The sequence below is a fragment of the Rhynchophorus ferrugineus genome, unplaced genomic scaffold (genome assembly GCF_030347505.1).
Source record: "Rhynchophorus ferrugineus isolate W39M unplaced genomic scaffold, kcgeb_rfMv2 rfM1, whole genome shotgun sequence".
NCBI lineage: Eukaryota > Metazoa > Arthropoda > Insecta > Coleoptera > Curculionidae > Rhynchophorus > Rhynchophorus ferrugineus.
Window position 1 is genome coordinate 24,979,096 of NW_027472580.1, and position 26,303 is coordinate 25,005,398.

At 30.6% G+C, this 26,303-nt stretch overlaps 1 protein-coding gene and 1 non-coding gene across 3 annotated transcripts in view; both read left to right on the forward strand.

Moving 5' to 3' along the window:
- mwh (multiple wing hairs) overlaps window positions 1–26,303 on the forward strand; it is a 155,350-nt gene that overhangs the window by 77,780 nt on the left and 51,267 nt on the right. The gene's annotated exons all lie outside the window — the stretch shown is intronic.
- On the forward strand, window positions 22,081–22,188 carry LOC143189409 (U6 spliceosomal RNA). The gene has a single exon (XR_013003864.1). It is a non-coding gene; the product is annotated as a U6 spliceosomal RNA (small nuclear RNA).

Below are 26,303 nucleotides of genomic sequence, written 5' to 3' on the forward strand. Positions count from 1 at the left end.
GAGGGGCACTGGATTTGCAAATATTTATTCCCGTATTTGCATTAAATGAGGTACTACATTCGTCAAAAGGTTGAGCTGACGTGATTTTTTGTGTACCTTAACACAAAGACAGAAAATTACCGTGCGTGACAAAGGAAGCGCGTTTTCTGTTGAAAATTGGCTTTACTCATCAACCTTACTTTCATCAAGAGCAGCATTATCTTTCCAGCGCCCTCTAGCATTTCTATACCACTCTTGTAGAACGATTTATCTTTTGCCTCAAGAGGACTATCACCTGTAGGCCAGTTGTTGTCAACACATACGACGATCCTCTTGATCCATGTTTCATCCATTGTCACACATCGACGCAAAAATTCCGGTCTGTTACGTTTAAACATGACCAAACAATGTTCAGAATTATCAATACGTTGTTGTTTTTGGTCAATAGTGAGCAAACGCATCATTCACTATGGACAGAGCTTTCTCGCAATCTAATTGTGCATGCAATAAAAAAACCAAAACATTCTTTTGATATCTTTACAATGTTAATTAACTCAAGCAACTTCACTTTGCGACCATTCAACACATTGTATGGAATGTTTTCATGTTTTCTTGTTTTACTACGTTTTGGAAGTCCACTTCCACTTCCAGCCTTCTACATCATCGGTGTTTATATGTCCACGTTTGAAGTCAAGAAACCAAAGTTTTATTGTTGTTTCTGATTTATTATGAGCGAAGTAATTATGAAACTTTTCAAGCCATTGCTTTGTTTGAACGGTATTTTATACTATCAAGAATGTAAAATTAAAACACAAAATTGGTTTTGATCCATTGTTTTGAAAATAACAAAAGTATCACTCTTAGCACAGTAACTCACCCATGTGTTAAAATATAAAACCAATCTATTGGGATAACCAAGGATGTAAAAGCCATTTATAAGTAACCAACCAAGTCACATCGGTAACCGGGCTGGCTAAGGCTAGATCTTCTAGGGATGTCTCTAATTTGATCACTTTCGAGTTTATATGTTAAATGCCATTGATTTTTAGCAAATAAGCCTCAAATTCAATCCAAATAAATTATATAAAATATCAACCGATAAAGATGACATTACTACATTACTCAAAATGGAATAAAAGTTATCAATTTTCCAATTTCCAATCAAAGATTATAGAATAAGATTCTCTAAAACAATATGTTCAAAAAATAGCAACTGGTTTGCTTAAACTATGGCAAGAATTATTTTAGCATTGTTTGCTAAATATATAGTGTCTTTGTTATTACACAGCAGTGAAAAAATGATACAGATGACATATGTCATCTGTAGGATTTTATCACTGCTGTGTAATAAATCATCAAAGCAACTTGCAATAATAAATCTGACGACCTAAAAAATAGTCACTAGATGAAAATGTTTCTATGTTTCTATTTATTCTTTACATTATCATCTTTCTCATTTGAGAGAATGATTTATGTCTCTATTCAAAAACATATTGAAACAATTTTATGACTTGCTAATTAAATTGAACACACTACTCAAATAAATAATCGATGTCGGAAATTTCACTACTGGTTACGTTACATTCTCAATATAAGCAAACAAAATAAAAGAGAGGTTCTAATTATTAGTTATTTAGGTAATTCGATTATTGACCCGATAATCCTGCAGCTTTCTCTGCTATAATTTTCCCATATAAAATGCGATATGAAGTTGAAATCAATTCTTTTGTTTTATTATTGTTTCTTATTAATTAGTCTCTAATTTCTTCCATGCAAAAATAGAAAATGTCGTTTGTATGTCAAGATATACTAAGTTCCGAATGCACTATTAATAATATTTATATATACATTTAATTAACATTTGAGATGTAGGTTGTAATATATAAAATCATCAGGTGTTGATGTTATATTAAGATCAAGAAATGGTTGTGCCGTTTTTATTGATGCGTTTGTAATAATATTATGTGTTCATATGAATATGAAAATGTATGAACTTTTTTATATTTATTATATAAGACAGCAAAAAACATTATTTCAGTTTTGTGAGATTAGATAAGAAACTATATGAAAGAAATATGGGAAGATTTTCAAGTATATAAAATAATTTTGGAGAAAGGAATAATCCGTTTGTACATTATTTAAATAGTTTTGCTGTTTTTTTGATCATATTAATTTACTATTAGTCTTCAGTTTATTAGTCATAACGTAGGAAGATATTATTAAAGTAGATTTTAAAGACTTATTACAATAATTATGAAGTATAATATTTCTTTATTTTCGAAAATAAAAAAGTACTATAATTCTTGATTGTAATCTGATTAAAAATTATATTGTAAGTTACGTAAATTGAAATTTCATTCACATTTCTAAAAAGGAGTCTATGTGATAAATTGTTTTATATCTTGGAAAATGGAAATAATTAACTGGAAATAGAAATGTTTGGGACAGTTGGTACTTCCATCTGAATCTTTTTTTAAACAACCCTGAATGTAAATTCAGACTCCCTATAAAGATAGAGTTCAGAGAAATATTACTTGTTTAAAATGGCTTTCTTAAATAATTTATTTTATAGGCTTTCTGTTACTGGTGGTTCTTTTTTTATTATTTTGCTAACGGTTTCAAACCTGGCATAATAATTTTGAATTTCGGTAGGAATTTCATCAATTTCTAAATTTTCTATTAATTAAAATATTTTTTGTTAACTAATGTCTTAATTATTATTGAGTACATTTATTTCGATCAATGATATATATATATATATATATATATATATATATATATATATATATATATATATATATAGATGTAAATAATAACACATTGACTATTCAACAGCTGTTAAACAACCTGACTTGGCTATTAAAAATAACTCGATGATTCCGACAATTATCTACATAAAATAACAGTGTTCCGCTAACTTTTATTAGGTTATTCAGTGTATACACAGGTTAATTACGGAAACCTTAAAGTTGCGTTTTTAACCAAAGGGGATTAATTGTAGCTATAAAGTATTGCTATACATATAGTACATATCATGTTGAACGAATGTTTAGTCTAATATGACCTGCTGGAACCAAATAAAACAATTATTGCCTAAGCGCACCGATATGAAATGTACATGGCGAATTGTAGACGCACAGTCATTCTCTTGAATAACACTTTACAACATGTTGCAAGAGTTATGAAAGATACAGTGTTGCAACTTGAATGAGATGTTCTGCTGCACTCGGCGAACTCATCGAACATAACGCTTTTTGATTACTACCTGTTCAGATTGATGCGAATGATTGGCGAAAACGTGCTAAAATGTATCCATGATTGAATTAATGCCGAACCAACTTCGTATGTTCAACACTGTACCGCTATGTTGACATGAGAAAGATGAGAAAATGTTATAAAAATAATGACCAGTCATAAGCTTCTAATTATACAAATCCATATTTCTAATTCTATTCTATTTTCTAATTTCTAAGATTTAATTATTGTTTTATCATTTTGAACTCAAGATATATATTTGTTGAAACAGTTAGGTGTAATAATTCTAGTTATTTTTGATAACATTCTTGTGGCTCTAGGCCTGAATAAAACAACGAAAAGATAAAGCTAAGCTTAATATATGAATTAAATTAAGCAATATTTAATTTAGATGTGTTTTTCATTAATGGTTTTATAGTGTTTGTTTTATTAGAAGGATTACTATTTATTAAATATCCTATTTGCTATTCAGCTTACACGCTGGATGACCAAGTTAGAAACGAGCGCAGGAGGTATCCAATTTACTTTAAACTGGATTTATATTATTTATTATTGACAATAACAAATATCATATAAAATACAAATGGTCATGGAATTTAAACTGTAGTAATTAGATGAATCTTATCTGATATTGTTATTATTATTTAGTTTATTTGTTTGACGTTTTTAACATTGTCAACACTATGCTAATAGACGGAAAAAATGTTTCGTGTCTTATTATATACATTGAAACATTTAACGTATTTAACAAAATAAATTCCAATGAGCAAAGTAACAGTAACATTGACATTAAAATAATTGAAGGCTAAAAAAAGGATTAACGTATTCGTTCTTATCTGCTAACCGTTTCCTTAATAACAAGAAACGGTGAAATTTGGACATATAACGCGTTATTACCTGTAAAAGTTTAACAATCCCATCAATAACCGACTTCAGGGGCGTAATTATATAGATATGATCAAAACATCTAGTCATACTTGTAACAAACAGAGATTAATACAATTTATTACTGTTATTTATAATTTGAAGAAGTTTAAAGCAGGATACTTTTAAACAGTTTTGCTTTTCTCTTATATGTAGGTCGATATAATTATTTCTCACTAAAAATAACAAGGTTTCAAAGCCTCATCACGTAGAAATTTATATAGTAATTATTTCTTTACAAAATTGCATTTTAAATACTGAAACTCTCATAAAATTTGCTACAGGCTGGGTATTTAACATTTGAAGAAGATTGCATATTCTGTATATATCTCATACATGAAAGTTTGCCATTAATGTCCATATCGCACTCGATGAAATTTGGAACTGTATGGTTTTGCGTGCAAACAATAAACAATGAAAAAAATGTTATGACCCTAGGATTATACTTTCTTCCTAACAATTTGTTATTATTTTGACATTATTTCACAGGATATTATCACTTGTCTTGACATTTGGGGCATTCTTTTTCGTTAATGAGCGAAATTACTTTAAATCTTCGGAGATATTAAAAAAGTAGGGCTATATTCAGATTCGAAATATCTTGAACCTGAAACTAGATTTATTGTATAATTATGTACATGAAACGCACCATATTGGTGGGCCACGAAAGTTCGAAGACTATGGATTATTTTACTAAAAACTATTTTACTAAAGAGAACTATTAGATTGCTTTGTAGTTGATGAATTAACTATTTCCAGATGCGTGCAGGCGATGGGAAATATCGAAAATACGGAAGTATTGCTACCACATGAATTGTTTGCCACGCAAATATAATAGTTATAATAGTTTTCTATATCGTATTGTGACAAGTCATGTAATAGTCTAGAAGATCAGCATGGTGTACTGTACTATGGACTTTTAAAACCGAATAAAACTCTTACTGCAATGTCAAATTAATAAATTGAATGACGTATTGTTGCAAAAAGAGTAGTAATATCGAGAGTCAGGCGCAAAGTCATGCACTTGAATGACAACGCTTGACTACACGTCGGGGGTGTTGGGGGTTGTGGGTGATGGGAAGTTCTGTCGCACCCAGCGTACTCACCAAACATAGCACTCTCTGATAATCGCTTGTTCAGACCGTTGCAGCATGACTTGGCTGGCAAATGATTTCGAAATATTGAAGGAGTGCGAAAATTGATCGATGCTTGGTACGCTGCCAAGTCAATATCGCTCTTTCGACACATTTACCATTATCGTAGTAGAACAGTCTGAGTTATTAATTGATATTAATTACTCAAGATCATCAACTTCGCATCAACAAATCTTAATTATATCTGTTGCATTACTTGGTGTGCTTTAACTTAATTTAACGGTTCTAGAGTGGTTTTTATTCTATTAATTGTAACTTTTTTGTTGTACCGATTTTCATCATTTTACAGCATATAAAGGTCAAAACAGTATTAATGAAACAACGGCCTTCATCACTAAAGACGTTTACCAAGCGATTTTGTCTCGTGTTCTCTTGTAACAATGATTCTCTTCTCGTTTCATCGTATCAGTTCATTTTTAATTTTGTTGTTGTTTGTTTAGTTCAATATTTTCAAAGAAGCATTTAAATTATGAATATTGATTTTCAGTTATTTGGTTTGAAATTTCAATCAAAGTTCGTATGGTTTGGTTCGCTTAAATCTTCTGATATCCTGCGCGTTGTTCAGTAGTAGTATTGCTTCCACGATAGTATGATTTAGTGTTTCTTTCGTATTTTTAAGGCGAAATATTGGATAACTTCGTAAATCTATTTGATTTCTAGGTCATTGTGCAGTTCTTCGTTGGTTACGTTGCAATAGGCATTGGAAATTAATCGAAGAATTTTTTTTTGTCAGAGTTGGATGACTAGTTTATTTGAATTTTTAGTGCAAAAACAAAATCTTGATTATATCTGTTGTACTACTTGGTGTGCTTGTACTTAATTGAAAGATTTTATAGTGGTTTTTATTCCATTGATTGTAACTTTTTTGCTGTATCGATTTTCATCTTTTTACCGTATATAAAGATAAATTCGAATCAACAAGACAACTACCTTCATCATTAAAGACTTTTACCAAGCGATTCTGTCTTTTGTTCTCATGTAACAATGATTCTGTTTCTCGTTTCACCCTTTCGGATCATGTTTAATTTTTTTGTTGTTTGCTTAATTAAATATTACCAAAGAAGCATTTCAATTATTTGTAATGATTTCCATTTGTTTAGTTTGAAGTTTCAATCAAGTATAAATATCAATAAATACTAATGAAACTATTAATTTGCTATATCTGCTTAATTACGAAATTCAATTAAATTAACAAAGTGGTGTTAATACTGATAATTGATTAACCAAAAATTCACTGTCGCCTTCGAACTAAACCAACAGTTTCTTGCGTAGAAATGATTCGCAATATTTAGTGAAAGCAATTTACAATATTGGTTTAATTTTTTCATTTCATAAGAAATCACAACTTGATTGCGACAATTCATCAGTTTACTTCATTATTGTTATAAAATTTCTCCGAATTATGGTTTTGTTTATTCAAATTATTTTAACTCTATTATATTTTATAACTAATAACTATTTTTATACACAAATTATAAGAATAAGAAGAATTGACCGGATTTAATAATTTTGGACCCAGAAAAAAAGAGGCGTAATATATTGCAGGTAGTTTGAGTATCGCTTTTCTATAAATAAAAATGGAGTTACTTTAGGTTCTTAAGTTTTGACAAATCATTTTTAAAATTCTCTTCTCGATATGATATATTTGTAACGGCAATAGTAAAAAGCCATGACTATATCAGATACTATTTCTACGTTATCCTCTTTTCTTATATTTGTTAATGTTGATCTAAATTTTTTCGACCTTTTTATAGTCGCTGGAATTATCTGACTGAAATAGCTTTTTGATTTTATTCTACTGGTCGATGTTTAGTTCCTGTCTTATAAAACGTTTCTTCTTTTATTGATCATTCTATTTTTAGATTATTTTTTCTTATTGTACATTTTCTTATAATAATAATTGAAATTGTTGGAATATTGAAGCATTAAATTTGATTTAAACTATATATTGAAATTTGAAGATGATTATTTATAATAGTTGACTGTCAATAAAAATTATAGTTGACTTATAATTCTTATTGACATTAGTAGATGCAGAATACACCATTAGTCGTGAAGGATATTGGTTTTGAGTCCAGGCTAGAATATATCATAATATTTGTTACCAACATTACATCATGTGTCATGAGTCATCAAGATATTTGTTAATGCAAAATACCGATGCTTTCTTTGGAAATTTGCACATTCTTTCAATATTCCAGCTTATTTTCCATCTATAGCAACTGATTTTCGTAAAACTCTACAATAAACCATTACCCTTCCGACACTTAATAGGAAACTGCCTAGATTCTAAATATTTGTTTGCCGATTTTTTAAAATATTGGAATCATTATTATAAGTTGGTTCCTCAGTAGCTTCATTTCAATTTTAACGCTTTTCGCACCTCAAAAGATACTTGAAAGTATAAATAACAGAATCCTTGATTGAAAAATATTGTTACCAATACTTTACTTTTAAAACATGGTGTATACTATAATTTCTGTAAGCTAAACAATATTTTTGGGTGGTAATTGTTACACATCCAGATATTTTCACTCAATCACTGCCAGTTTCTGAGTCACTGTTCAATTTAGTAACTAAGCTGTCAATTCGCAATCTACCGAATACTTGTTCGCCATTTGGCCATTTCTCAATTTCTTCTTCTGTGTCTGATAAGGTTGCCATACCTTATATCAATTCAATTGGATTTAATATGCAGGGATAGGGAGGAATATGTAATATTCTGTTCTCATATGGTTCAGCCATCTAATGTACAGTGTATCTTTTTTCAGGCCTATTTCTAAAAAAAATACTTAAAACACCAAGGGAAATAATTTCAAATAGTTCACTCTAAAATAATATCTTCGAAACTTAAGTTTTGCAAGCCACTTCTCAGTTACAGCCTTTGTCGGTTCGCATGTTGGGACCTTTTCCACCAGTATGTAATGGCATGGCTCAAAGTGCATAACAGTAACTGATTTTTACTTCAAGTTCTTCAACAATCTGCTTTCAAACCAGAGGAAAATCACGTTATGTTTTATTTCTCTATGGTATTCTCTATATCCCTTAAAGTTGGAGGAAGATAGTAACTCTTTCCCAGTAATAAAACAATTTCTGTTTTCAGCACGAAGAACATTATATCTGCAAATGAATTATTAAAAATATTATAACTAAGATTATCGAAAGATATTATTCACTATTATTTACTACTTATTACAAAAGATATAAAATTTACCCTTTCCATCAGCTTGTTTTTACACTTATTTTATCATCTGTTTCGCACAAGTAATGTAGAGTAATGTCTTCTTCAAGGATTGTGTTTAATCCTATCCTTCCTAACAGTGTATGAATGAAGATCTTACATCTCTCAAAGAAATGAATATCTCGAAGTTTTCTTTATACATAAATTAGATATTACATATAGATCATAAGGTGGATCTCGTATATAGCTAACATGAAAGTGAGTTCGTTATCTGCTTCGTATATTGCTTTCTTTTCGGTGTACCCAACACACTATTATAAAAGATTTTATTCACAGTGCCCGCTTTTATTCAGAATAGTTGCAGTTGTAGTTGTACGCTAAAAATATTCCAAATAAAACGGCATCATCTTATATTTATTTAATAATATCAATACTTGCATTACTAACACATTTTACTGGCAAAAGGAGGCCCTCATCATCTCATTCCTCTTCGAAATAACTGATTAGAGGTATAATGTGATTCTGACCGGCTATCTACTAGCTTCGGCAGTTTGAACCAGGGTAATTACAAATGTTATGGAGCGACTTGAAATGTATGAAAGCAAGTAATAGTTCAAAACAATGTTTGACGGCTTATAACATCTACATGTTAATACTACTGTCTAGGCGATTTTTATAGGCTGATTCGGTTATATGTCCCAGTGCATCATACAGTATTGTATCTTATTTTAACTAGAATAAAATTAGTGGGAAAAATACTGCCTGTTTTTTAAACTAATTACAAACTGAAATTGGAAATAAATTCGACGTAGTTATGATGTAAGTTCATTTTTATTTTGGATGGACCATAGTAATAAAATTACACTACTAATAAAAATTACAGTTACTATATTACAAATTACATAAATTAACTTCAGACGGTATGAAAAACATTAAATAATTTTTAAATAATTTTTTCAGAATTTAATTTTTTTTTATTTGCTTAATGTGAATTGTTCCTCCGGTATCTATGTCATCTAAAGAAACAATGAGACGAAAGACGTTGAAGAACTGTCTCCCGATAAACCGTTTTCTGTGTTTTTGTTCCATACGCCATTCCATGTCGGATAACGAGCAGTTATATTACTCATAAAAACGGTCGACGCAAAAACAGTTCACACGTTTCAATGATAGCAATTAATGAAAAGCATATTAAAGGAGCTGATTTACGACAACAGATATCATTGTTCTGTGAAATGGCACGTTTTATGCAGCAATACCACGAGGTTAGTTATGCAAAGTATGCAAATCTGTTCGGGACAAACAGAGAACTGTGTCACCGGGACAGAAAAGCTCATTATTCAGAGGAATTTTATTATTGTGTTTAGTCGTGTCTTATTGTAAAGCAAAGGCATAAAACTATTAAAACATTGGATGAAATTAGAAGAAATTAAATTATATTGAAATGCTTATTAAGTATTGATTAAATAAATATTCATATAAATTGAACTCTAAACATAATCGATCTCCAATGTTTAAAGCTGTAGTCAAGTTTTGTTCGTCTAAACCAATGATTTCCAAAGCCATGGCCCGCTAGTTTTCACATTGTCCCTTCGTGACGCACAAGCTCAATCCATTAAATAGTAAAATATTACAGTAAATTTTAGTGCGAAGTATGAAGAATCCAAGTTCGTGGGAAAGTTTTATGTTAATGTCTGGTTTCACATCAAGTCAGTTTCTATATTTATTTTTAAGATAAACCTTAAAAAGAGTTAAGGTGAATGTAGCTTAACAGTTATAAATTTTAACAAGAGGCATTAAAAAGTTATTGCTTGATAAGCTAATTTTGTGTATTCTTGACAACAAGATAACCAAAATCTATCAATGGTCTTGTATCAAATATATACTTGAGTGCCGTGTCAGTTGACAGGTCAGTTAGAATCTGAATCTGGCAAATTAGTTTCGGAATCTGACTTGAAGGTAAATGGGTTTCTTATCCAAGCTTTGTTGCTTGAAGAAATATTCTTCATTCCTCTAAAGTCCCAATAAATCTCCTAATTCCCAATTTGAGTTGAGATGTCTTCTGGTAATGCAATCATATTGTACTCTTTTTGTATTTCACCTAATTTATTAAATGCCTCAAACTTCCCTTTTACTCGCACGTTGTGTCCACATAATATTTTTTTCTTATAACTTCCACCTTGTCTTACACTTTAAATAATAGGTCAATGGAAAAGTCTTAGGCCTAATACATAGATGGCGCTACTAGAATTGTGTTATTGTTATTGTTATTATGAAAAAAATTGGATAAAAAGGAATTTCGCGTGTTAATAAAATATTGCTTTTTGAAAGGAAAAAATACAGTTGAAGCAAGAGTTTCCGGACAATGCCTCAGGAAAATCAACCATCAAGGATTGGTATGCTAAGTTTAGACGTGGTGAAATGACCACCGAAGACGGTGAACACAGTGGACACCCAAATGAGGTTGTTACCGACGAAAACATTAAAAAATTCAAAATGATTTTGTACGACCCTAAATTGAAATTGAATGAAATAGCAGACACTCCAAAGATATCAACTGAAGGTGTACATCATATCATTCATGAATATTTCGCTATGAATATATGGGATTGATTCACTCCGATGTCCAATCGACAGTCATCCGAGTGGACTGCACACGATGAACCCGCTCCAAAGCATGGGAAAACGCAACAGTCGGCTGGCAAGGTTATGGCGTGTGTATTTTGGGATGCGAATGGAATAATTTTCATTGACTATCGTGAAAAAGGAAGGACCATCAACAACGACTATTACATAGCTTTATTGGACCGGAAAGAAAGTGCTGCTTCGCCAAGAAAATGCACCGTGTCACAAGTCAGTGAAAAGGATGGCAAAAATCCATGAATTGGCCTTCGAATTACTTCCTCATCTACCGCATTCTCCAGATCTGGGCCCCAGCGACTATTTCCTGTTCTCACATCTCAAAAGAATGCCCGCTGGGAAGAAATTTTCGTCGAATAGGTGAACGCCGAAACTGAGGCCTATTTTGAAGTAAAGGACAAATCGTACTACAAAAATGGTATCGAAAAGTTAGAGGGTCGCTATAATCAGTGTATCACCCTTGAAGATAATTGTGTTGAATAAAAGAACTAATTTTGCCAAAAAAGTTTTACTATGCTAGGACGAGGACTTTGCAATTGACCTGTTATATACAGCCGAATTTAAAACCTGCTGGTTTTTTGAATTCGGTTAATAATCAGTCAGACCAAAAATCGATAGCGACTGATCGATAATTAAAAGTAGTCAATTACGAAACAGTCTATGGTCGTTTTCAAGCGATAATTCCCAACTCTACTTCTGAGATTCAGTCTAAAATATATTATAAAGGGTATATAATCAAACTCTTAATAAACCAACGAAATATAGTCATTTTTTGAACTCGGCAACCGAAACATAAAATATGTTTATTACTCGAGAAAATGATCAGTTAACCAACCTCTGCGGTACGCCCTCCCGAACTATCTCTCCATTTGATTGGAGTTTTTAACCGTTTGCCGGCCGACCCAAAGGCTCCAAGCCGTTAAATTACATCTTCATTATATCCGAGGTGATTTCCGACAGTGGTACATAACGTATATAATGACCCAGAATGGAATTTTATGAAACACCTCCGGCTCTAACGCGCTAATTAATGAAAAATCTTAACATTTCCGAGCTTGTACACGCTAATACTGAACTGTATCTTTACGTTTATGAACTTAAATGTTAAAAAAACTGTAAATAGAGTATAAATTATTTAATGCTATAAGTTTACTTACTAACTTATTCATTTCCTTATTAGTTAAACATCTTAATATTGGATATCCGTTTATGCGAAGATCATAAATTGAAAACGTAGTATTTAAACATTAGAAGATCTTTACGTAAAGACGATTATATTTTTATTTGGTAATATACAGTAAAATTCTAGATTTTTTGTACCCGATCCAAAAATTGACCAATTTTTAATATTTTAAAAACAGGACAAAAAAAAGAACAAAACTACTGTATCGTCAAACTTTCTCTCCTTGACAAAAATAGGTAATACTTCAAAGGCAAAAATCTGGAGAATAGGAGGATAGGATATTCTATTTCAGCATTTTAAGATACATTTAACATACCTTGAGCCACATACTGACAGGTATTGTTATATAGTAGTTTAGGGTTTGTTATATGGCTCGGTGAATGGAGGTAAAACGAAATGAAACAGTGGTGTTTACATTATGTGACCGTTATTTATTGAATTAATATAAAAACGTGAAAATACAAGTGGAAAAAAAGGCTGGCAGCGGTGTTACCTGGTGAAAAGACTTGGGCAGTGGATGGTGGCACATCTGAACTCAACGCTGGTCAGATACTGAATGATAAAAGTACCCTTCAATAACATTCCAGATAAACGTCTCGGAATTGCCAGATAATAGTTATCGTTCCATAGTTGGCGCTGCTAGCACCCCGCCCGTGTTCAACATTTGGGATTATATTTCTGGGCATTTTATAGACAGTTCGCTACAGCAGGACTATTTTGTCATAATTTGACAAACATTCACATGTATCTGGAATGATTTTAAAATAACTTGTTGAGTAATGGGTGGGAAAGTTCTTGATGATATTAGCAACAGTCTTCATCCAGCAGTTTCTCCAAGCCCGTCATTGAAGCAAATCTTCAATCTTTTTTAATTTCCCGGTATGTTGTTTGTCTGATTTGAACTTGTAGGGCTATTCCCGGTACTTGTTTCTATAAAACATCACCAAATGCCTCTATATTATTATTCAGCTGCTTCAGCTGCCATATTTTTGTAAATAGAAGCAAAACTCATTTCGTCCTACAAATGTAACAAGCAATCAGTCCTGTTGTATCTTGGTGTACTTACAATACTTCTCATAACTATGTTCTGGAAAATTTGTATTTATAGTAATTTTTGCGGAATATCAATGTAATTGAATTCCATATGAACATATTTTTTGTATTAATCTCCTAGAACGTCAATAGTTTGCCACTGGGCAATAAGTATTATTATATGATTGTAGTTATATAATATAACTATCCTGACCTGTAGAAGATCAAGTGCTGAATGATCTACTATACAACTTATAATCTAAATTATTAGATCAATAAAATAATATCCTATTCTAGATACTATTCTAACTTATTTTAAAGTCTCTCCTAACTTATTCTAAAAATTACTTTAGCTTATTCTAGAGATTATTAAATCTCACTCTACATGTCTATTAATCAGATCGTATGGTAGTTTGCCTTTGAGCCTACGCATTTCACTGTCATCGCGCACATTTAACTGTTTGGCCAGTTCATTGGGATGCACTAATAATCATTCAGAGTAGTTCGCATTAGCACTTCGAATTACACTCCTTATGGGCTCTATAGGGATATCCCGCTGAATCAGTTTGTGGAACACGTAATATGGGGCATCGACGATGATACGCAACATTACTCTGGAACCTCTGGAGGATATCTATGTTAGATTTGCTAGTAGTACCCACAGTTCAATACAATAGGTCCAAATGGGCCTATGGTATTGTAGCTGATATTGGATCCTCATGTGATGATGAAACCGCTGTATCATCAGTATATGTTGCAAACAGTAGTATTTCTTGAGGTCGGTAGGTCAGCTGTACACAATAGATATAACAGTAGACCAAGAACACTGCCCTGCGGAACACCCGAATATGTTGGGAGTAGGTCAGTATATTCGTCACCCTGTTCTACAGTAAAATGTCTGCCTGTGAGGTACGATTTCAGAAGTTGAAAGTGCGTATGGGCCAAAAGCTTTTTCAATTTAGCATGCAATCCAGTGTGCCACACCTTGTCGAAGGCCTGAAAAGTATCGAGAAATGCAGTGGAGCAATATTTTTTAACTTTTAAGTTTTTGTTAATTTGGTTGACTGATCTATGTATTTGTTCTATTGTTCCGAGTTTATTACGGAAGCCAAATTGATGTTCTGAAATAATATTTCTCTCCTCTGCGATTATTTTTAGTAACTTATTGTATAATTTTTGAATAGTTTAGAGATCACAGGTAACAGGCTTATAGGACGATAAGAGGAGACGTCTTCTGATTTTTTTCAGGTTTAAGAAGAAAGTAATTAAGTCTTAGCATGGCATTAAATATGAATATTATTAATTTGATGCACCTTACTGACAGCTCTTTAAAGATTCTTCCAGTTATTAGGTAAAAACCAGCAGCTTTTTAGAATTGATTTCTTTATGTATTGTTTGTTTTACTTCCTTAACAGTAAATTTTTTATATGTTAAATTCTTTTGAAACGGAGTGTTAAGAAAGTCAAATATGTTATTTTCTTCTGTTGTGAATAATAAGACGGGTACGGATTAAATACTTCCGTTTTATCTTAATCATTCCTAGTCAGGTATTTTTGTCAATTTTAATGGGTGGATTATGTTGTTGAGGTTTTATACTATTCTTCGTTTCTTTCCAGATAGCATATTCCGTTACATGAGTTGGCGTTAAGTTTTCTAAATATTTTTGAATTCCTTGATTTTGTACCTTATTTATTATATGTCCGTATAGGTTTCAATACTTACTTGTATGATAACAATTTATTATGTACAACTAACAGATATATTTTCCTATATTTTAAGGGCTTTCAATGAATAAAGTAGATGAAGAAGGCGACCAAAATGTTATAATTAATAATGAATCCAAAACTTAGCAATTTGAGAAAATCTTATAACAGAATTTTAATAATTAAGCAGATCTTATATATCTTAACACAAATATACCATCTGAGATGCTTCAGAGCATTAAGGCCTTAATGATCTAGTTGTTTATAATTTTCGAATAAACTGTTATGGTTTTGTTGAAGTTAATAGAATTTGTTAACGTTCTAATAAGATTTTTTTTTTATTATTACTAATTTGTTTAAAACGAAATAGTCATCGGTGTCCTTTTTATATTAATTAAATAAATTTACTATATTCAAAGAGCAGTAATAGGTATACTTGGATAAAAGTTTCACAAAGTGCAACATCCAGATGTTACTGGGACGAACATTGTAGTAATTTGATTGTTAGTTTGAATATGCATTATAGACAACTGTAAAGAAAATATATTTTAGTGAAGTCAAAATGTATTATAGATCTCATCATTGATCTTCTTTTCATAATATTTGTAACATTTTATCCTGAAATCCGTTACGATCAAAAAGTTCAAAAATTGCAGTCGCGTTATTGACATATCAGAATCTAGCAATAAACTAATGGATATAGCTTAAGTATATGTACACACGTGATAATAATATGACCACAATATAATAAAACAATGATGATGGTGTTGTTAAGTTTGGTATGAGATAATCTGATCTGGGCTGGATCATAATGGTGGTCTACAGTCTAGAAAAAAATGCATTTAATTTTTTTAATTTAAATTTTTTGCAAATATCTTATTTTTGACTGCATCTATTCTTATAGATCCAAGAAAATCCCAATTATATTGGTTAACTTCTTAAGCCACAATATATTGCTTTAAACACTTAGTCCCAAAATATATTTCTTAAAATAAATTAACCTGTTAAGTAAATTGGCGTTACAGTAATACCTATATTTTAAGAGAGAAATACAATTTGACACTATTATAATACTGATTGCGATAAAAATCGTGCCATGTTTACCTTCATAATTTTGACATTGTTGCACTTGAACTAATTTTGGTTTACACTCTGGCCAATATTTTTACAACCATTACACCCATTTGTTGGTAAATACGTTTCAAAAATAGGTTTCACCTAATTTCACCAAACTTGAAAAAAGCTATATAAGTTCTATCTACCTATTTTCAAAATATAGCTGAAAACTTCTTGAAAGGTGCCAATGTCTAGTTTTCTTGCTTTCTGTACTTTACCCAAAATTTCTAAAACGAATTATGACGAACTAATTTTGATTATAATTTAATCACAAAAAGTTAGGAAAATGCAAAAATACTATTTTTATGTCTTGTACCAAAAAAAGGTATCCAAAACAAATAAACCGTAAACACAACATCAAAATCAAATGAAACAATCACCTGTCTTCGCGCTCATGGGCAAGCTATTCAAACAAACCAATAGAATGGACTGTAAAGTCGACTATAATGTCATCTAGATAATGGAAGACGCTAAAAATTTCACCATAATTACCTATGGAGTTTAATCTCTATTTACTCTGTGACTAGATCTAGATAAAACGTAGCCTTAGTTCACTTATGTTTGATTGACTAATTAACAAATTGAACAAATAAACAAAACACAAAAAGAGAGCAGAGCCCAACAAAACTTATTTTAGCTAATAATATTTTCTTAAAAATTATATTATTGAGAAGATTTTTCGATATTGTACTTATTATAACAAAACGTAAATTATTACTAAAGACTGGAAAGTTAATATATTACTTATTGTGAAATGAAGTAGAGAGATATGTTAAATATATTGAAAATAAACAAAAATATTAGCGAAGAAAATGTTTAGCTACTAATGTGACTTATTAACATTGTTGTTTATTACAACTATTGGAATTTAACAATGCAACTAATAATAGGCGCACAAGAACTCTTGACGTCTGTACCATAAAATCAAACTTGGAAACGCCGTTTAAGTTGGGACATATGTGACATCAAGACCTAGTCTCCAGACATGGATCTGTTATATGTGACAATACCATTAATAATTAAGAACACTGTTTACTTATTTTATAAAACTGTTTAGTAAAGACAGAATTTGTTATACTTCCACCAAATCATGACTTATTCAGCTCGATTGTTATGAATTATCGTAATAACTGCAAGAAAGCTTTCCTTATCTTAATTTTAATCATAAACACTCCACCGCCTTCCAATTTCGAATCAAAATCGAATTGCTGATCTAACAGCCTCGAGAGATGCTCCGAAGTAAAAAGAATTGAGACAAATTCATCCCAAAGATCTTTGACAAATTGCGGAGATAATCTAAACTGGCTAGACATAAGATTACAGCTTTTACACCTTTGCAACAATTAATTATGGTGATCTTAATCCCTGCACTGTTATCTTTAAATTAAATCTACTACAGCTCCGGTGTCAGGATGCCCTCTCGGTGTTCAATCGATGAAAAAAAGCCCCACACTCAACCAGGTATTATCTCTGTAACAAAAATGGGGTTGATCATGCTAACCAACCAGAAAATCATGTTAGAAACGTCGTCTAAAATGAAATAAAATTTTTAATTTTGTTCTACCAATTAAAACAAAACTAAAAAGAAATACAGATTTTTAAAATTGAGATATGGTTAGATATATATTAGAGCATTGCATGTATTTTAGTCAGCGGTAATATATAGTATTAGTGAAAGTGCAATGTCTCAATGTAAGTAACAGTTTAAAAACCTGATATAACTTTTCAATTCGTCTGTCTCTACATAAAATTACAGTTTTGCATAAAATAACGAGAGAACGAATGTGATCTTCTATGTATAAAGTTGTAGAGAGGTTTTGGTGCATCTTAACCACTTGTGGGCGTACCAAGCGGGTATATTTATTACAGGGGGAAATAAAAAATAGAATTTTAATAAAATACTTTATTTAAAGGATAGTCGCATTTGTATACAATATTGTACTTTGTCATTGAATTAAATTTTAAAAACTAAAAACTATAAATGAAAAATGGGTAGTCTAAAATATGATCAAAGTATAAAGTTAACATTAACTGAGGATACGAATTACATATTTGAATATTGATTATTAAACCTCTTTTTTATATCTATATTATTATTCGATAGTTTGTTATTATATGTAGCCATGCTAAATGTTTATTTATGCCCCTTGCAAACCTTTTAAAATATTTTTCATGTATCAGAACTAGCAACACCTATTGTTACTTTTCATGTCAAATTGACTTGCTCAGGATGTTCTACACAATTAATGATTTAAAAAAGGTGCACCATTTTCTGGTATAATATCAGATTGAAAATTTTCGTAAAATTTCGTTTTGATTATGTTTTTGACAACAAACAAAAATATCTAGAGCTTCACAGTCAAATGAATTAAAATTGATTCCTGATACTGTTAAATAATATTTAGATAATAGAATATAATAACAATAGTACAATAATGAAAATATATGAAACAATTCTTTCATTCGCTTGACATACTAAAACATGTACAAGTTAATTTCCATTGAAGAAATTATTACAGTGGCTTTTTTAATTGTTTTTGAAGATACTATTGTCCGGTGAGGAAGTGCTGATTCTAATATTTAACTTATAGCTGTAGTCTCTTATTCTACAGGTTAAAAAATATTTACTAATACAATTAAATTTTGCATTGTATCTTGGATAAGCAATAATATTCCACATTTGGTTCCTTAATCATCTGGCCGGTCTGAAATTCAAAGTGTGAACCTTCCTGTTCCAAAGCCTTAATTCTACATCTAACTTTTCTATCCAGAAGCTTGATGTAGTTCCTATTGTTTACGTTCCATTTAAATCTGTTGCTGCGCACAAGAATTGGAAAATGAATTAATTTAATTGGAACCTTATATAGAAATGGACCTAATAGGACCTAATATAGAAAATGTACAGCGAGGACAAGGTTACGTGTGTGCCAATTTAAGGTCTCCTTTCTATATATACATGATTTGTGTAGTTTTACACTAATATTTGAGTTCCTTTTATGTTTGAGCCTAATTGTTTATAGGTAAGAGCATATTATTCGGTATATTTACCTTCGTCATGCCTATATCCAGGCTGGTTGAAATCAAGTAGTTGCTAGACTGCCCCCCAACTGCTTTGCTTGTAATAGATTAAATCCACATGTTGATGGTAAATGAAAACTGTAATATAATAGTAACATAAATTGTAATTGTAAAATGTTTGGTATTAACCATACTACTGTATTTCGTATATTAATATGTGAAAAATTTAAGGTCTTAGTTACAATATTTTTAAAGTCACAGCATTATTTATTCCATTAATTATTTTTGAATGACAAGATGATATGATGAGGTCTTGTGTCCCGTTACTACAAGAAAATATCTTATACGTATTGCTTGTCACACTTTTCTGATAATACGAGGACATGTACATCTACCCCATCTTATTAGATTTAAAAATATTAACACAATGTATTGAATAATATTTAAAGAGTTTAAAACTTTGTTCGTCATCCGCCACTGTTACAGAAAATTGCAGTTTCATTCAGCTTGTTATAATCTATACCACAACTAACCTATATGAATATCTATTAGATAAAGATTTTAATTAGTTGTTCAGTTCTCATTTACATTCATTGACCGTCTCCAGCTTAACTATTACTCTGAAAGACTTACGGTAAAATATAAAATTGCATAGTATTAATATGGAAAGTATTACTGTTTATAGTTTAATACCAGCATACTCAGAATATGTCGAATTATGGGGCAACAAAATATCATTAGCGTATAATTTTATTTTGTTTGCTTAATGAAATAAAAATCGTGGTGAACGTTATTCAGTGGTGTCATGAAATGTATCCAAAGTTAAATAAAATGTTCTATTAATAAATACAGCCCTTAGGAAATAGTTATTTCAATAAATTGACTAGTAACGACCCTGTACAATAGTAAATGTGCGCTAGTGAATAATTAGAATATCAGGGATTCAAATGAAATCATCATGGGAGATTGCTTTCAATTGCAATAGATGAGTTTGATCAGGGCGTTAAAAAATCGGTAGTTATACAAGAAAACACGCCAAAGTTATTTTTCAAGATTCGAGAGATACTCATAAGATAACATTTTAGTTAGTAAGATGTTAAAATTGCCTTCATTGTAATTACAGTTAGTAGATAAGGGATGCATCTGAATTTAACTCGTCAGGATACACTATCGGAAGATATTAACTAAAGATACAACCATATTTTGTTTTGTGCACCAGTTTTGAAAGGGATAGTCATATTTGATATTAATAAAAACACTAACGACGATTGAAGCTTACTGTTGAGAAATGTTTTGAAGAATAATAATATGAAAGTGGTGTATATTAAACGTCTCTCAATTTGACAGGAGCAGTTATTCGATCATCAACAAACACTCTCTAATAAACTAAGCGGAGACCTAGTTTAAGAATTTATATTTGAAAATAATTAGACTCTTAAATGATTTAATAAGTTAAATCATGTCTAGACATAGCTTCTGTAAAAATATTTGAAGAATATATATAAAGATATTTTATAACAAAACTAGATGCACTTTTTCTGCAAGTGTTAAACTGGTAGTATTCTGTACCTCATTTTTGTTAATATCAATTCTTTCATATCTCATGGCTAGTGTGTCAAGAATCTTCCATTGGGAGCTAACATTATGACCACATCATATCATGACCAATGAATTGTGACCATATGGTGGTCGCAAAAATTTGAAATTAAAAATATAATAGTAATACTTTCTTTTATCGTATATTAAAAGCATACGTATGGCCATGTAATAAAGTTATAATACGCAGTAAATCATACATTATATCTTAATTATTAAATATAGGCAATACTTACTTAGATGTTTTAGTATTTCGATATTCAGAGATTCACCAATCACTGTTTAATGTATGAAATTCTTGTTTTGATAAATCCTTGTTATATTTTTTGTACTATTGGTAATACAAAATTGACTTTACAACAAAACAAATAAACATGCAATATAAGATAAATAATGCAAATAAAATCGAAGCGCGCCAAAAGTATAAATATGATTGAATGGGAAATAGCGGTTCAGAAACATTAAGTGACGTTACATATAATAATTAGAGATTGTAAAATAATTCAATCCAGGAGCATTAGGTAAGATGCAATTTTGTAATTTTCTGAAAGCTTTAATGGAGCTAAACGAAAGTGATGGATAATAGACAGATAGAAAAGGTTTTTTCACTACAAAAATGTGCGTTATTTAAACCATCTGACACGTTATTGTTCATAATCATGCTTTAATTCGTCTTCTCCATGGATAAAATTGTTCGTCATTATTTCCTACACACCGTATTAGTAAGTACCGGAAAGTGAAACTAATAACGACAACGATTCGTCAGTCTCGCGAGAAAGAAAAATGGACGTTAGAAACCCATTTCGGTTTTTTCATTGTCTAACGACGTCTTCGGATCGTCAAGTTTAGTAATCCGAATGGTGCTCTTGCTGATCGTTGACTTCAAAATTGTGAAAAACGAGATGGAAGAAAAAACGACAGGATGTACCACGACCGGCGCGCGTTGATTATGTAATCAAGCGAGATGGTAGTCGGTGGTAATTTGCTTCTGCTCTACGACACAAAAAATTGGCATGCAATATTTTTTCTGTCGGTTTTATTAATGGTTCCATTAAAGATATTCTTACGAAATGGAATTGGGTTTGTTACTTTGTATAGGTTTATTGGTGGCTTCATTAACAAATTATGTGATGAGTAGCAGGTTCTTCATTATATTGGTTTACATGAATATTACGCCTCTTTTTACGACCGATAATTTATCTGATTAAATTAATACACTTTGACTAAAAGTACAGACAGAAATTGTTGAGAATCTCGGCTAATTTCAGCTCCATCGAATTTATCGCTATATTTTTAATCGTATTTGCTTCCACGTTACATATACTAAAATTGGCATGATACAGAGAAAATTTGCATTATCCCTGCGCAAGAATGACAAGCTAAATCCAAGTGAATATAGAAACTTATTAACAATCAGAAGGGTTCATGACTTATCTGATTTATTGAGATATGTGTTCCTGCCTCAAGAACTGACCAAACTATTTGAAATTGGAAATCGTTTTCTTCGGATTTTTAAATTTACTTTTACCCTTATTACATTTTTTTACTTACACTAAGTATGTTTAGTACAATCCTAAATTACAAATAAATTTATTACTATAGTTCTGTGGTACTTGTATTAATGGCCAAGCAGAGTGAGTGCGGGATTAATACATCACGATGTAATTCGAAAATTAAAATCAAAATTAAAAGTTAAGAATATACTTACAATACATATACACAACGCAAGTTGTGGTTTGGTTCGCTTCAATATTTTGATTTCATGTGTGCTGTAAAGTAGCGGTACTGTTTCCACGTCGCTGTGATTGAGCAAAATAATTTCATGTTGTAAGGCGAAATCTTGGATCACTCCTTTTTATTTCGAGATCATCGTGCAGCTCCTCGTTGGTGACGTAGCAATAAGCATTAGTAATTAATCTTTGGACCTTGCTTTCGCAGTGTTGGATTACTAGTTAATTTGATGTTTTAGTGCAACATCATGTTTGCATTCGATGGGTCCAAATTGGCTTTATGTTCGACTGATAAACCAATCTGTTTGATTTTAGGTCAAGTCGAGAGTATTTTCCGACTAACTAGTACAGTCGTCTGACTTTGAGTCTAATCTGCTCTACTTTTTGTCTAACTTGATGTGTCCAGTTTAACCTACCATGCCCAGGTATTTAGATGATTCTGCTTGAGAATCTGTCAAGTAATATAATTAAGTTTTTGTCATTTCGCCTCAACGCAAAATTAACATGGACAGATTTGGAGCTATTAAGCTGTATTTTCCAGTCTCTAGTCGTTTAACGCGTAATAGACGGAGAGGTTCTAGCCTTTTTTGGTTTTCTCCAATATTTATCGATTTGTGTTGATAGTCTTCAAAAAATGTGCTTGGAAAAGCTAAGGATATGAGTTAACACGATTTTTAATTATTCAACGCATCATAAAAATGTAGCATCCTTATGGGCTGCTCAACTATAATTAGAAAATCTTCACTATCCGAGCTCTTGTCATTGGAAAAATAAATTCAATTAATTAAAGTTTTATTGAATTTTCGACATCCGGTTCACAATGGAGAAAGAGCACAATTCTGAGATTGTTTTCTTACACGTTTTAGTTTGAAGTTTTTTTTAAATTTAATTTGAAGTATATAGATAATATATCAACGATATGTGAATTATGTTAAATATTGGCCCACATGGTCCAGTCAATATTTGCTGAAATTTAGATAATATGTTTAGTAAATCTGTGAAAGTTTAATTCATATCTAGCTGTTAATATTAAGAATATTTTAATGCTCATACTACATATACTTATCATATGTTGTAACATTAATAATAATAGTTGTGATAATGATGAAAGTGTTGATTATATGCAAAATATTTCTATCAATTGTCTAAATGAAACAACAGCTAAGGTAACAGAAAAATGAACCAAAAATAATGTGGTATTTTAAGACTATTTTATGAATTCTATTTAAATAAATTAAGGTAGCAATCTTAATGAAATATATCTGATCTTAGAAAAATAATTTGTTGTTGTTGGCCAAAGTTGTAATTGATAATAATTAATTAAACATAATAATAATATGAATATCAAGAAAATATGAAAAAAAAAGAAATTCACTCAACAAATTAGGAGAACCCACCTCATATATATAAGTGTTAAAATATAATTATCTTGGCTAATGACAATATCATCGTATATTCACTAAAGTCAATATTTCAGTGGAATACACAAGTAAAACATGAAAATCACTTAATATTAAAACCACTAGGGCACCATATCTACGATGAAAAGCACTCATATATATAACAAATATCATATATATGATATATATTTGATGAAATTCAGATGCCGATGCAGATATTGATATAGAAATAAAATATCCCGAGAGTGGAGACAATTTGAATTATATGTTCATAATATGCAAAAAAAGCCTTAAAAGTATACATAAAAAAGAACCGTGTCAGAGAAATAGAACAATGATACTAACAAAATTATATACTAAACCAGGAAAATGTTCGACTCAGTGGCATCCTTTTAAATATAAGGTACGATTCGATATCTTAATTGCAATTAAATTAATTCTCTATTATCCAATTAATACTTCATTAGCCATCAGGTTATCGTCTGGCGATGTTTAAAGAATAATAATACGAAAAAGTCTGTTTTAATGCCTGCCAATTAGACAAGAACAGTTCTTCAATCATAAAAATTATTCTTTCGTGTGTATGTGCTACTTATGGAGCTAAAAAACTGGGATGAAGGATGCCATGCGAATAACTACCTGTTTGTATTCTATTAATTCTGTAAGTATTCTGTTGATTTTGGTTACGACGTGATTCTATAAATTTTACGTATCATTTAATTATTTGAGCGGTGGTTATTAAATGTTTTACAATATAAGTTATTTATATGGATTATGATTTCATATATTTTAGTGTTCTCGAATGGGAACAGCAAGTCCCGTTGTCTTAATGTTATTGGAAATTCTCCTACAGTGTAAAATAACTATTCGACTTTATGATGGCATTATTGAATGAGAAATTACATTTAGGTTAAATTTAGTGTTCACTGTTTTCTTACTAGCGTTAAACTAACAAAATATTATTAATTTTGCTAATGTATTTTAGATTAATTTTGATATTAATTAGCGCACAGCACTAAACATTTTTGCTTAAATGCTTCTCAATATATAAGTAGAATTTAATAGACGTAGGTTAGTACAAGCCGTACAAGTGACAAAAACTGTAGGATTTAAAACAAAAAAACTTTTAGAATGTTTATAGAACTATTATATTTCACAAAAAAAAGTGGCGACTTTTTTAACGACGATATAAAATCACACTGACGGTTTAATAATATATCTAATAATAATATAATTAAATATATTTTAACATAAGCCGTTACGCCCTTCAGTCTTGAGATAAACACATTGCCTTGTTGTCATGGAAATGAAATTCTAATTTCCGGAAACAGGAGAGAAATAATGAATCTCTAGTTTATAAAAATTACTTCTGTGATATCTATAAACTCTTAACGGTAAGAGTAGGTAGAAATAAGTGAGGCAAAGCTAACTTCGGTGAATGAGTTGTTTAAACAATTGGTAATTTAATTAACTACTTTTAGTGGTAACTGACATATGACAAGATGGACCAGCAGTACCAACCCAACTCTAATATTACGTAATGATTCGATTATATCTTCCAAAGTTTCAGATATCTGTTTTTTAACTAGGATAAATTGGTATTTTATTGGGCGGGCTATAGTTTATAATATAAGCATTAGAATATCATAACTCATTGGATTATTTTATATTTCATTTCAATGGCGAGCAAATTATTTACATCTTCCTTTAATTATATCAGTTTTCACATAAAGTTAACCATCGACAAGTCTCTTAATGGTTCTACTTTAATCTATATAAAGACCGTATTAATATCGCGGTATCTCTCTTAATATTTTTTTTGTAACATATAACGAAGATACAGTTAAAGGCTTTTAATTTCATGTCGCCATCTATAACGAGACTTGAATCATAAAAAGATTTTTTATCATCGGAAATAAAAAAATACATATTTACGAACACTCCGAGTATACCATACATTTTGTTTTAATTTTCATTTCCTTAATGTCTTTTTTTTGGTAGAATTTCAAGCATGGGATTGTCATCATATTCCAAAAACGTTTAAAAAAGTAAAATTATCAAAATCTAGATGTTACTTATAGTAATTTATTATTTTAAGCATTTAATAGTTTATATCCTGTATAACTGGTTTTTAAAGTTGATCGACATTTAGCAGAGGTTGATGGGAAATTCGTAAGCTTTGCAATTTTGGCATAATGGCCGGAAGTAGCAGGTCAAACGTAATATCGCCAAAAAACTCGGGAAGGTTAATGCCATTTGTGGGAAAATGTATCAGCTTGTTCGTAATTAAGTTATGTGATATTTAATTTGATATAATGTATTATTTATAAACGAATTTTTTGAATTGAGTCTTGATATGTAAAGACGCTTTTAATTATATATGATTTACACT